At 38.3% G+C, this 12,370-nt stretch overlaps 1 protein-coding gene across 1 annotated transcript in view; it reads left to right on the top strand.

Moving 5' to 3' along the window:
* Window positions 1–1,557: 1,557 nt before the first annotated feature.
* The window catches only part of NRXN3 (neurexin 3), a 1,550,407-nt gene continuing 1,539,594 nt past the window's right edge, over window positions 1,558–12,370 (top strand). Inside the window, exon 1 of the mRNA XM_070753995.1 lies at window positions 1,558–1,852. The gene's annotated coding sequence lies outside the window, so the exon portion shown is untranslated. The remainder of the gene's footprint in view (window positions 1,853–12,370) is intronic.

The following is a 12,370-nucleotide window of genomic DNA, read 5'->3' as shown; positions in this document are numbered from 1 at the left end:
TATTGTTTACTGCCATTTTAGATAATGTGTTAAAAGTTATTATCAACTGGATTTTTTTCTCGTAATGTGTGCAGTTATGTTGTTGGGATCATCTTTCAAACAGAAAAGTGGACATTGCTTTTATATGAACACATGATATAAAGTTATTTAGGCATTAGAATAGCCGTGACTGTATGTATTTGTAAACATATAACCTACTGGTATATAAATATATAATGTGTTTAATAGTGAAATCAATATGGTTTATTACTAGTAATGATGATATATTTTAAGGCTATTGTTGTTATAAGTATTTCAGAACAGGAAGCAAAAATACATTTCTTCTTTTCCCAGTCTTGGAAGTAAAAAAAATCACTACTGTATGTTGCTTTACCAATGGAAGGGGGAAAAAAACCTTTTCTTTTTCATCCCTGAGGCTCCAGAGATTGGGTTCAACCTGATGGCATATAAAATAATGAGCTAACAAAGGAGGAACAAGGAACGTAGCTTTATCGGAAGCACACAAATAGCAAAAATATAAATGTTATAGCCATAAATTGAGTTCGTGTTTTATATACACACACATGCATATATAAAAAAAGACTTCTATTAGAGTTACACATAAAGCTTATGCAGTATATGCAAGTAAACACTTTTCTCCTTTTCCACAGGTCCAAAAAAGTGGGTGTTTCCTGCCACCAGAAAGTCAGGCCTGGTTTATAAAGAGGTGAACTTTAAGTGTTCTCAAGTGTTCCGGTTTGAGTAATCCTACGCTGAAGCTGGTGTTGCTTTCCTTCTTTTTTTCCTTTATTTACTGACTATATAAATTCAGGCAATTAGGATTGTAGTTGGCCCTGTTGAAGAACAGACTTGTAGACCCGAACTCAGCACCAATACAGTATATATATTTATATTTATTTTCTGTGGAATACTCCTAGGTACCGGAATCTGTACTAGTCCCCCTTCCTTTTCATTATCATCAAAAATATATTACATATCTATATTTAATATATATCTATATTGAAAACGTAGCCTGTAGTCCAACTGACAGAAAAGAGCTTCTTAAAGGAGAGCCAAAAAAGAATGAGAGTGTAGCGATTTTCTCCACCCCAAAATTAACTTCCTTCAGAATTGTCTCGGGGTAAAACACCACGACAAGGAAAAGAAAAGCCCACGGTGCGAGGCTATCACTTGGCAGTGTTATCGCCAATACCATTAGCCCACGTTCAATGGACTTCGGCTTCATTTTGGAGCCTCCAATTAAGCTTTTATCTTTCTTCCCCAAATTGTATGGCGCTTTCCCAGGAGAAGTGGGGGAGGCGGGGGGCGGTGTGCGTTATCTCGCTTCCCCAGGATGAGTTTGCAAGCCCGAGAAAGCCGGTGTGCTCCCGAGCACCTGCCTCTTAGTCATCCTGGGTTTGAGGATGTCCCCAGATTACATCTCCTCAGCTGTTTGCAAAACAGCTCCGGGTGGGAGGAGGAGTGCCTCGGATTTACCCACCGTCTCGGCTGTCTCTTTAAATGCTGGGGTCTGCGCGCTGGAGAAGGGGAGGGATCGGCTCCGGAGTGCGTGAAATTCCTGGGCTTCTCTGACAGTCTCGGGCAGAAAGCTCTGCTTTACGCAGCTCTTCTCGCGCGCAACTCATCCCGCCGAGGGAGAGGCGCACCGACCTTTTTTTCCTCTTTCTCCCTCTTCTTGGCGCGCCTTTTCTCGCCAGCCCTGCCTCTGCTCTCCCAAGTCGTTGGCGGGACTCGCGTCGAGAAACACCTTCGCCTTCCCACATGCCGCTCCCATAGCTTGGATTCTTACAACCCCGAGAGGAGCCAAACCCAAGAGTTGATTCCGGTACCTATAGCTCTCCTCAACTCCAAGGTAAGACTTTTCTGGGGGAGAGGGGGGACCGAAGAAGCGGGAAATGTAAAACCCAGGCTGGAATACGACGCCTCCCCTCCTCTTCTCAGCGCCTTCGCGGACGCAGCCTTTTCGGGGCGACTCCTTGGAACTCTAGTTCGGAATTGGAGGCTTTAGAAGTTCTTACCTGCGAAAGCTGGGAATGAAACCCAAAGCGGGACTGGAAAAATCGGAACGAACGGCAAGAAACTCCGAAATCCCGACTCCTTCGGGGATTTGCATCGATAAGCTTTTGCTTTTTTTTTTTTTAAAGTTGGCTCCTTACTTAAATTGGATTTCCCCCCCCCCCACGTCTAAAAAGTAAAAAAAGAGAAAAATTTAAACTAACACATCGAAACCAAATACTTCGTTAACAAATGTAGAGGAGAAACCCTAATAAATATATTTATTTAGATTCCTTTGACTGACCGGCTTTATTTGGATGAAACTTTTTTAAAAATGGGGAAAAAAGACACTGCTAAAAGTACTGTGTTAAGAAGCCAGGATTTTCGATAATCCTTAAATTCCATTAAATCTCACCCTGACAATTTTTTAACAATTACACAATAATAATTTTAAAAAAAATGAGACGGAGATGCAAAGGTTTCATTCCCCCACTCCTTTGCCATACTACTTTGGCTCTATTACAAGAATCTTTCTTCCCTGGCTTCCATTTGTTTATATTAATGATTTAGTATCATCCTTGTCTGAAAACTTCCACTATATAAGCAACTGCTGTAAAGAACCAGACAAAGAGCAACCTTAAATGTTGCTGAAAATTTAATATACCACAAATAAATAGTGTTAATATATTTCTTTCCTTTTCTTTGTTCTCCACCTTCCCCCCCTCCAAATCCAAATCTAATAGCTGTTTTGTAATTTTACCCCATGAAGGACGGTGATGTAATTTGCTTTTCTAAATCAGCAGGCTGTAGTGCTGTACAAGTGACGTGGTGATCTTTTGTTTACTTTTACATTTTATTTTAATTATTTTTTTGCACAATGGGAAAGAGAAACCTCCAAAATTATTTACACTTTCTTCATTAAAAAATAACCATTTTGCGAGCATGCTATTCTTTTCCCCACCCACAAATTATTAGATTAAAATTAATAAAAGGACAGGTATAAGAAGCCCTTGAAATAAAAATCAGCGAGCCTAAAAATAAATGTAAAATTATTACATTTATTTTAAAAATCCCAGAATTTTCATTGCCAGCTCTTTCTTGATTCTTTGGCCTGGTTGTTTCAAATTTCATGAAAAATATGGTCATATTTTAAGGAGCAGATAATTTGTGTGAATTGCTTCCTATTTTTTGTCTCAAATCTGACCTAAGAATTTTTCAGGCGTCAAATGTTCCAACCTTGTAAGAAAAATATTTTTTCCAAAGCAAATAATTTTCATGACCGTGTATTGGCACTTCTGCCATGATATATTTTTGGGACTCTTTTTTTTGCGGGGGTGAACTCCTGACTAGCCTAGTGAGGTCAGGGATTGAGAGAAAAAAGAGAGAAGGTTATTATCGGATGGAAAAGAGAAAAGAACGGATGAAGGTGAGCTCTTTGCTCACTATAAAGCAATGATCGTGAACGATGTAAAATATGAGATTTTCATGGTCCTCGTTTTGTTAAAGTAGTAGATATTGTTACATACTGCAAGTTTACTTAAAGGCTAGTGAGAAGTTAATATTTTTTTAAAATTGGAAGCGCTGATTGTTACCATCTTGTTTTGCTATCTTTTTATGCATACGTGCTTTTTATGCACCATTAGTATAGGATTTAATGACATTTCCTCCCAAGCTCTTGACCCTCCTTTGTAAAGCATCTTTCGTTGTGAGGCGAGGAAAATAATAGTGTTTTTACATCCTCGGTGATGGTGGGACTAACCAGGGCTGTATTAATTGATTAAATGAAATATATACGGGTGTCAGATTGATGAAGATTTTCTGTCTGGATCATTAAGGGCTTTATTGGTGGAAAATACTTAAAGAGAGGAAAGTATATTGTCTTATTTTACAATATTTTCCTTTAAAAAAAACAAAAGGAAGGATTGGGAAAATGACATGCCAATAAACAAAAGAATTTAAGATTTCAGGCCTTATCATTTTATTTCATAATCCCCAGTGATGATGGTTTCTTGACTGAGCCGATATCTGATGATATCACCGTTCTTCATGGCTCTACGTTGGCCTCGTTTTGCACTGCGTTTCTACTAAACATGTTGGCGTGCTTCTGCTTATATAAGAAAAAGAATGAATTCCAGCGGATTTTAGTGATTGGGATTTTGAGATTGGCTCTCCTGATTAATTTGTGGGGTTTATTTTTTTTTAAACATACCCGTGTCATTGCAATTTAATTCATTAGTACCATTCTTGATGGGTGGGGAAAGGGTTAGGAAAAATGGGAGGGAATTGGAAAATTGTGGTGCGTGCAAAAGAAGACAGAAGAGATACGGGGAGCTGCTGTTTATTTGAATAGTATCCCTTATGAGGCCTCTAATTTTTTAAAATAGACATTATCTCTAAAAACACATTCTTTAGGCCAAAAAAGGGAGGGGGGGCAGGTGATATCTTCCGTGAGGGGTTTTGATCTGCAAGTCATTAGATTGCTGCAAAGCCAAGATAGAGAAATCCATCTGCACTAATGCTGGGTAGGGGAGGCTGAAGGTAGGATGCTCTCTGTGTGGATCTATATGGGCAGGGACGGGTTGTTAATTTTGGGATTAGAAAAGCGGAGCTGTATCTTCTGTTTACACCCCACTGTTTTCTGCCATGGCTTCCCTTTTCTCTGTCTGTTTCCCATTTCTCCTCCTCCCAGACCCCTTCCCACCCTCCCACCTCCCTAGTAGGCTTTTTGGCACTTGACTGGAAAATTCTGTATTACCTCTTGATGGCTCTGCGGCTTTTTTAGTGTGTGTTTGTGCATGTGTATTACAACAGAAGCACAATGACCTTTGCTTCATGCCCCACATATGTAGGCTCTTATTAGCTGTGCTATCACGCTTTATACCGACATTTGTATGATAGGCCATAACTTTATCCTCCATCCCTCCCTTTAAATACTAGTGAATCTAAAGATACGGCTATATGTATATAAATGTGTACGCACAGGGAAGGGCTTATAGGCGTTGGTCAGAGGCAGGAAACACAGCAAATGCTAAACAACCATCCGTCCATTTTGTTGCCAGTTTTTTGCCCCTGCTTTTTTTTTTTTAGCATGTTGTGCACCGTACATTTTTCATATGTTGAGAAGGAGGATCTATCTATAGCAAAGACAGAGGAAGGCTGGAGTAGTAGAAAGAATGGGTGCTCAATGTCTTTGTGTTGTGGAGGAATGGAATTATCTTTTTTGTTGCTGTTGTTCTAATGGATGCCTGGTGATAATGATTTAGTTTAACCATCTGTGAAATGCATACTAGTGACACATTGACATAGAGGTGCGGATGAACGAGTCATGCTCTAGGGAGCATGCTGTTTGTAACATTGAAGGACAGAACATGCATGCAAGTACCCAACCCTATCTTTTTCTTATAAAGGCCAGGTTGGGGAGGAGGAGCAATGCAACTGAAAGGGGGAGAGATGTATAGGGGTGCATCAGCTGAGGCCAAAGAACAGGGAGTCTCCAGGCCTTGCCCTTCCATACTGCCCCAAGCTTCCCCGAGTGTTTTTGAACAGACATTACAGAGCAACCGCTGTCCCTGTGTGTGGCTGTGCTGAAGGTTGCATGTACATATGAGGTTTGAGGGGGTTGAATCACGAGCTGTGTTAGCGTGTTGTGGGAGGGGTGGGCAAGAAATTCACTTTTCCTGTGACGATCTGTGTGTGAGATAGAGAGAGAGAGAGAGATGGCATTTTCTGGCTTGAAGAAAGCGCTGCCGCCTTCCTCCCATTACGCCCTGTCTTTTCTTTTTTTGTCATCTGCTTTCTAGCCTTTGCAATATTGCGTGGGTGAATTTTTGCTCTGCGGTGGGTGGAGAGCTTGCAGGCAGGTGTGGGAAAGGATGCAGTAGTAAAAGAAGACTGAGTGCAAAGGGTTGACGAGTACCGTACGTACCCCTTTAAAAAAATTGCTTTCCTTAGATCCAAAAGGCCTCCAATCCCACCTTCCCAATCCATACACATCTATTGTTCTGGTTGCAATCAAATAGATCTCCCAACGTGGCATTTAGAGAATATTGCAGAAAGAAAGGAGTTTTAATGGCTTCCATATTTCTACCCGTCAATTTTCTCAGGTATCTGCTGTGTCATTAAATTTATCTGCATTGTTCAAAAATCTCCATATTTTTATGCTTTATGCAATGGTAACAAAAATAAACGTAATTAAATTAATCATATTGCAATGATTTTACTAGACATTTGCTGTCTTTTTTCTGACCCGACCTTGAATAATTTTACTAAGTGGGGACAAAAAGTTGGAATTGGATTACTGGGCATCTGGTTTTCATAGTCTTCATGACCACTTAGTAGGAAATGATGAAAGTGCTTGTTTTTAGTTGCTTGGTTATGTTCTCATTGTCTAGACAAAATTCTGGGCATATTGCGGGTCTAGCCAAGGCTAGGTGATGGTGCCATGACTGGTTAAGCAACAGGCAGGAGATTCTGCATCTGTTAAAATATTGAGACAGTTTATTTCAGGTGGCAACAACAGCCTTTTGAATTTTCAGTTATTTCTTTCCAGTTCCCCAAATGGCTTGAAATGGAATAGAAATCTATTCAAAAAGTTATGCCGTAACCCTTCCTGCATCTTTAAAATGTTATATTTTTTGCTAGGTTGAACCGTCTCTAGCTCTTGCGTGAAAATGGAATGAATATGAAGGAATATCCTTGCTCATGAAAACTTTGACATGAAATTTTTGCTCAAATTTAACTAACTTGGAATGTGATTCGGGCAAAAGCATGGTCTTTGTTACAGGAGGACAATAGAAGTTCTAACAGACCATCACATTTATTTTCCTCAAATCTGTCTTCTATGTCTGTCTGTTTGTTTGTCCGTCCGTCTAACCATCTATCCCTCTAGCTATGTAATACAGCAAATAGAATTTCTGCTGTCAGCTGATTTTAGTTTTCTTGGTGCCGGATATAAAACTGGAATAGAGAAAAAGGATATCTGGGTTATTGTTTATTTCACCATCATTATTTTAACACGTGTATTAATACTCCTTTTTTAATTGCTCCAAATTAAGTCCTATCTTGCCAATGAAAATGTGACTTCTTGCTTGTGTCATCTTTCAAGTTGTATAGTTTGGCTGCCTTCCCTTTGGTTTTAGCAGAAAGAGTCATTTCATCTTTGTGCTCTTTTCTTCTTTTTCTGGCTCACATCACTGCACAGTCTACTGCACTTCAAGCATACGTAGGTGGAAGTTTCAAAGTTAGCAGAAGTATAACATGCTATCTAAGGGGTTGCAAGTACTTGACTTAAAGCAGTGACACAATCATAACTAAAGTCAAATTTATTTTAAGGAAGAGTTAGTAATTTTGATTGCCCATCCTGGATTTTTAATTCCAGATATTTTATATATTTTTAAATTCATCAGCAAGAAGAATACTCTGGAATTTTTGGAGGTTGCACAAAGATGAAGAAATACAAATCAAGCCTAACAGTAGTTGGAGTTTTTCTTGAGTCTCAGTAGTAACCAAGTAATATCTTCCCTTCTAGTTAACTGCTTATGATGGAAACTTCTAAAGTTGTGGAATATGTCTTACTCAGATAAAGCACTGATTGAGTTTTGTGGGTATGTACTACCTGTGGGCAGTACTTGATTTCCTCTTTGAAATTGGAACTTTTACCCTTCTGTGGGGTTTTTTGGTTTTTTTACATTTACTGAAAAACTTGGTTGGTTAACATACAATGTAGTTCTAAACTGTAATGTTATTGGCTTTGATTTAACATATTACAAGAACTGGTCATTATAATGAACTAATTCAATAAATTTAAAGAGAACAAATTGGTTTTTTAAAAAAAATAAAGGTAAAAGTGAAATTCTTATCCGTGCGGCTGTGCAATTCTTTTGAAAGAGTTGTTTCACAAAAAACTTATGAAATATTTTTCTTTGAATAATGAATGACTGTTCATAAGCTGCTTTTAGTTGCCTCTGCATACATGTGTATGCCTAACTACTTTTATTTACTGGGAAGACCCTTGTTTAAAGAATTTGAAGAGCAATACTTATAAGTTACCTTTAGCACATGCTACATACTATAATGGATTCATTAAAAAATCGTGAAGGTCCAGAATCTGTTTTGTATTTTAGCAACAAGTGCACTGGGAAGATTCATACTTGTTTGTCTTCTACTTAGCATGCTAATTTTCCACATATAGAGGTTCCTACCTAGGAGTAATTTAGACATACAATTGCCCCTTTTGCAGTGGAGAAATGGAAGAATTGGTTGGTCTTCTTAAGTGCATTTAGATTGGCTCACAACACAGTTCAAGATGAGTAGCACTAACTTTATATGCTCTGTTTCATAAGTTGAGTTTGGTAAGAGAGGTTAAGTTCTAAACATTATTAGGACATAAATATTCTTTTACATTTCCCATTGTAAAAGTTCAGTTTTTCCTATTTTGGTCCAACCTTTCTCTTTTATTTCTGCAACTACATATGGAGCGATTGATTATCAAATACAGTTAATATTTAGAAGGCAGGTTACTCCCCAGTACAAAGAACTTTTTTATCTGCTACATGAATGAACAGTGTGTGCATGCTGGACAAAGATGATGCCATAATTAAACAGCATTGATCAGCTGCAACATGGTTAGTACCTAAGTGCTTTCTAGATATTTTGGACTATCAGACACCATAATCAGTGTAGTGTTCTGGGATTACAGTTACAGTATTAGTATTCAAAACATTTGAAGAACATCAGGTTGCCCAAAATTCCGATATTATAAGGATAACATGTATCTTTATTTGATAACATTGTGGATTTTTTAAAAAGAAAAATCCCTGTGACATTCTAGCTACCCTATTCAGTGTGTTAACCACAATTAAACTGTAGAAAGGGGAAACGATGGTTTTGATAGGCAATCAGCATTCTGGATTTTGTTTTAGTGAAACTAATACTACGGTAGTACTCAAATTAGCTGTGCTTTCACATTCCATAAAATCTATGAGGCCAAGTGAGTCAAACCTTGCATTTGTCTATGCATTTAGCAGAACCTTCACTGCTTGATGACAAATGCCTCCACTTCTCCCAGCAAGCTGCTTTGGCTGATTGTTATGATAGTTGATGGGTGTGTTTCTTTCATAATATCACAATGTTGTGGTTCAACCCTCTTTCAAAGTGTGGAACGTAGACATTTCTCAACTCTTTCAGTTCGTGGAGAGTTAGGTATTAGCTCAGGAGAAGTGTATATACATTATTTCTAGAAGTCAATATCTTAAGTTTCTCTTCATCCAGAATGGGAATCAGTTTTCTGCTTCCCATAATCTCCTATACATTATGTCCAGTTGGGGGTAGTACAATCCAGCTCCTGCCATTTTCCAGGTTTCTTTTCAGTGTCCTTGATGAGGAGGGAAGGCTCATTTTGGAATGCAATTTCCCTGTGTCAGTCCTGGCTTTCTTGCTGTCATCGATCATATTACAAAAGCTAATTAACATCAAGAGCCTCTCAACCTAGAACAAAATGGTGGGGTATTTGAATTTTATGGAAGATGCCAGGTTCTCATCTGCTAACTAGCATAATCTGACTCAGGAGATGATGGAACAATTGATCTGCATTTTTTTCTAACTGCACCAGGAGGAAGGTCCATTTATGTTGAGTAGGAAAGACCATTTCCCACCTAAATATTGCTTGTAGTGCACTCTCTGCATCGAAGTAAGTTCCCAATCGCAAGATGAGAGCTGACAAGTAAGTTAAAATAACAATTGGATGAGATGAGGAGTATAATTTTGAGGTGTTCTACAATCCAGGTTTGTGTTATGTGTGTCCTACTAAGCTAAACATGCTTGTCCTGCTGTATAGAGCAGCCAAGCTACAATCTTGAACAGGCTTCTTAATGTTGATTATTTCTCAGGACTCAAACATGCCAGTGAAATGCCCTAGAAAACAAGTGGATTTTGGGTAGGCTAGGTGAATCTCACAACTTCCATAAATCCATATATTGGTGGAGGGGAAGATAGGGTTGTTTTTTTCATCCTAGGCTGTGGCATATTTTCAATTCTGGCTCTTTTGGAGAGAGGAAGCAAAAGCAGTTACAAATGAAATTTGGTGCTATGCATGGTAGCGGTGCTACTTTTGGGCTACCAAAAGTTTTACTACCACACTGTGGGTGTGGCTTATGCAGGATGCCCTGCATTTTCTTTCAACATCTTTCAGTGCAAATTGGGTGCTCTGGGGTGGACCTCCATTTTCGCTACCCACTGCATCCCCTACCCTGTCCGGGCAGCAGCCCACCCCTATCTGTGGTCGACAATTTTTTATAAATCTGGCAGTGAGTAATACTGTTCATATCTCAAATTCTTCTTTTCAGAGAGAAGTGTTAAAGAAGATAGTTTAATTATGCTTACAATAAGCAACCCGGATGTTCTATTCATGGTTGGTTGTGAGCTTTTGGACAATACCATTTGGAAAACACAATGAAACTATGTTGTGCATGTAGATAGAAGTGGCAAATATGGTATAGTAATTTTTCAGAAATAAGGGTTAAGTATGGGTTATTTGGATTAATCAATTTCCTTTAGCCTAATTTACCCCTCTCTCAAGTGAAGGGAGTTTCCCACAGAAACAAGCTTGAGCTCTTAGAAGAATGCAGTATATAAATCTAGCAAATATATAAGAATTGGAGATGTTTTATTTACAGTTTATTTATAGTTTTACATTCAGTGTGAGGATGGGTAACTTACTTATATTGATCTTATTGGGAATGGTGGAAAATTGAATGGAAATATGCTTTTGGGGCTCACCACATCCTCCAAGTTTGAAATTAATTCTTTCAGACACTTCATTTCCTTTCAAAATGCAAAGATAACAATTTTATATAAAACCAGCAATTGTAATTACCAGACGACAAGGACAAACTTTATTTAATGTTGACTATATCGGCAAGAACAAATGTTCGCACACAGGCAATTATATGTAAGTATGTCTAAGGTCAGATCATTTGAAAACTTGAAAATACAAATTTGTTAACAGAAAAAAATAATGCAACTGTTCAATTGCATGAAGAAGAAAATTCAAGGGAAAAGGTATTAAAACTTTTGATAACCAACAAAGGCAGAATAAGACAGCAGAAGGAAATTGAGTAGTTGAATTAACAATCTCTTCATATTAGCGGTGATGGGGGAAAATTGTAGAATTGTTTTGAAATAGGTGGTCATAAATAAGCCATTTGATGGGTCTCCATGCATTGAACCTAGTGGGTCCCTAAACCTATATACTGGAGTTTTTCAAACTGAAGTCCACGGAGAGGACTTGAATGAGTTTTGTGGACCAAAAAGGGAACATACTCTCAAAGAGTTAAGGGGGAGAAACCTCTTTGCCCTTGCAGTTTATTCCACCTTAGTCCCTTGTGAGGAGACTAAAAAAACCCTCTCTTTAAGGGACTAAACGGGAAAAAGAGTCAATAACTCTATTATTCTATATTCTATATAAGTGGTAGAAAGTTTCTGACTTTTGGGATCAATCATTAGTAGTAAAAGAAGAAAGTAGTAATGAAATATGCTTCAGTCATGGCAGAGCAGTCATGAAGCCCTTGGGAAAGATATTAAAACACTGTATATCACTATATCTACAAAAATCAACGCAAGCAATAGTATTGTTAGAGATGCTGAAAAGAAAGTTGGACTTTGAAGAAGTAGGATGGAAACAGTTTTGAAGGTTTTGAACTTTGGCTTTGAAAATGTCTGCTGAGAGTGGGGGATTAGGGTGGGCAGCCAAGAAAACAGAGCAATGTCCTAATGTTTTCTCTAATGTATCATGTATATAAACACTGTTATATCTTGTATACCTCCAGCAAATTAACCCAGAGTTCTCACTTATGGCACAAATGCTCAGACTCAGAATGTCCTATTTGAGATAGCTCTCTCGAGAAAGGTCTAATGTTGGGTGAAGGAAAAGAAAAGAAGATGACGGGCAGCAAGGTGGATGAAATCAGTGACAGTGGCAATGGGTGGATGTTGGAAAACCTGAAAGGCCAGATTAAGGAAAGATGATGATGATGATAATAATAGTAGCGGTAGTAGTAGTAGTAGTATTTAGTATTATTATTAGATAATAAGGACAGACCCTGACACATGGGGGAAATTTATTTATATGGACATAAGAATTAACACCACCTTGATGACATATAATCCTGAAATCAATCAATCAATCAATCAATCAATCAATCAATCAATCAATCAAGCAAGCAAGCAAGCAAGCAAGCAAGCAAGCAAGCAAGCAAGCAAGCAAGCAAGCAAGCAAGCAAGCAAGCAAGCAAGCAAGCAAGCAAGCAAGCAAGCAAGCAAGCAAGCAAACAAATAAACAAAACCAAACAAACAAACAAACAAAACAGTACCCTGGTTA

The sequence above is a fragment of the Erythrolamprus reginae genome, chromosome 1 (genome assembly GCF_031021105.1).
Source record: "Erythrolamprus reginae isolate rEryReg1 chromosome 1, rEryReg1.hap1, whole genome shotgun sequence".
Taxonomy (NCBI): Eukaryota; Metazoa; Chordata; class Lepidosauria; order Squamata; family Dipsadidae; genus Erythrolamprus; species Erythrolamprus reginae.
This window is presented reverse-complemented; position numbering and strand designations above follow the sequence as displayed.